The sequence below is a fragment of the Peromyscus eremicus genome, chromosome X (genome assembly GCF_949786415.1).
Source record: "Peromyscus eremicus chromosome X, PerEre_H2_v1, whole genome shotgun sequence".
NCBI classification, from domain to species: Eukaryota; Metazoa; Chordata; class Mammalia; order Rodentia; family Cricetidae; genus Peromyscus; species Peromyscus eremicus.
Genome location: NC_081439.1, coordinates 25,581,762 through 25,584,130, shown reverse-complemented (window position 1 = coordinate 25,584,130; position 2,369 = coordinate 25,581,762).

The following is a 2,369-nucleotide window of genomic DNA, read 5'->3' as shown; positions in this document are numbered from 1 at the left end:
CATCTTGTAGTCAGCATACATGACAGCAAGGCACTTTTTTAAATGTAACAAACAAGTACAAATTCTGGTTATTAATTTTTCACACATAATTTCTGTATTACTAACATAAGGCAGGATCATCCTGAAAACAAAGACAAAGGAATAAAAAAGGTAATGTATTGGCATGACAGATGAAAAAGATATTAGGTCAGAAGAAACATGTATACAACAAAGCCTACAATTTGAGAAATGTGGAAATCAAAGTCAAGCTAGTTAATTACTAACAAAGATGGCAGCCGTGTTTCTTTTTGTCTTTCACAGTGAATGCATGATTAGCACTTAGTACTAAGGCTCGGGAATAAACCGTCTATAATCTACTGAAAAAGACCATCTGCTTCTATAAATTTTGTTCTCATATACTTGCCAAAGGAAGAGAACGTATTAACAAAATAATGGGCCCTGCTCTGTTAATTGTAGGTTGTTTGCAGTTTTGCTGTTGCTATTAGAATTTAATAAGCCATTCCTTCTGCTAAATTAATAAGCAGCCAAGATTATGTAATAGCTGCTTTCAGCTGCTAATTATTTTCCCATAATTCCTTCTCTACCCCCAGCCCTTTCCATCTTTTTTCTTTTTCCCTTTTTTTTTCTTTTTTGGCTAGGAACACAGTGATGAGACTGCCAATATGTCATTAGCAAGTCTCCCATCATTTCCAGAGGTATCAAGCAACATTAGTAACATATCCAATGAGTTTAAACTTGGGAGGTGGCTATCTCAGGAACCTTCAGGACATATGCGTTTTGTACACAAAAAGAAAAGGCAGTGTCTGAAATTAGAGGGCAGGTTTTCATTGTGTAGTATTAGTGATATCTTTAAACTGGCTAATGACATCTGTTTCCTGTATTAAGGGAGAAAAAGGACATTGGCATTTCAGGGGCATGTTTGGACAGGAAACAGAGAAATTTGGGCAGGGGGCCTAAAGATCTACCAAAAGCCAATTCTGCTTTCTGTTGGCCACTTTAATATTCCAGTATATATCAATCACACACACGTTAGTAGGAAACTTTCCAAGCAGCATAGTATTGCTGAAAAGGAAAGATATTCTAGTTTTATTTTGCTAAACAAAGGCATCATAAAATGACCTCAATTCCTATCATATATGATCCTATACATTGACACTGTAAGACATAAAAATGAACATTAATCTCTAATAAGGGATTTCTTTAAATTGAGTAAATACAGCTTCGTTTAAAATGTAGCATCTTTTTCTTACAATGGTTAATTTAAAATTCGTGTTTAGTAACCTCTGCAAGGGAAGCCATGGCCCAACAAATGCTCTTTTGGCTTTCTTTGTAGGAACGGAGGTGACTGGAGTAATGAATAGCATTTGACATGGGAAATCCATGGCTGTCCAAGCAAGGTCACCTAATCCTATGGGTCTCCACTCCCTCTATCTATAAAAGATCAGTTGAACTAGATGATTCATCCATTCTATCATTCAAATAAAACATGGACATCTATTATATGCCCAGAACTAAATCAACATTTCAGCTTTTAACCAGTGTATCATCATTTTATAATTTGATTAGGCAACTCACATTTATCAGTAGTGTTAAAGACCAGGCAGGGAACTAGGTTGTTAAACGAGTAAAATCCATGATGCGCTAAACAGAATCATGTGGGTAAAAGAGGGATTCGTTGTTCCGGGGCTTTAGGGTGAGGCTTCATAGATGTGACATTAGAGGAAGGACATGCCAAGAAGAGCGAGTCGTCAGCAAGGCTACAACTGGAACCCGGGCGGGGGGAGGTGGGGGGCGAGACCATGAGAAGGAAGCGGGATCTGGAGGACTAAGCGCTGTCTGGGCTTTTGCAGCAGAGAGCGGACGCATCTCATCCAGTCCACTGCACTGCTGAGTGAAGCAAGCCCGGCAGAGAAGCTCTTGCAAAGCTTGGAGCGAGAAGTGTCTGGGCTAGCTAGGGCTGTAGCAGTGCGTTGGAAAGGAGGGGCCTCCCTGCAAATGCGGGCACGAGCACCACGAAAGCGCTGACTTGTTTTCCCCAGAGTTGCAGCACTCCTGTCTTTCTTCCCACCATCATCACCGATTGTCACATCTCCCCGTCCAACCCTCTGGGGACCCAGAGAGTCATTGGAGCTCGAAATCAGCTCCTTGCAGTGCGGACCATCCTTAGCCTGCACCACGGGGTCAGCTAAGGGCGCCGCAGAACCCCATCCTCCCGCCACTAACGAAGCCAGGACAGCCGCGCGGGCCGCGTCCCGGTGGCACGGGGAGAAGTACGCAGGCGCGCTCAGCACAGCCGAAGCCGCTTCCGGGTCACGTGGCCATACTTCCGGCCCCCGTCACGCCTCCCGGTGACTATTTGACCAATCAGC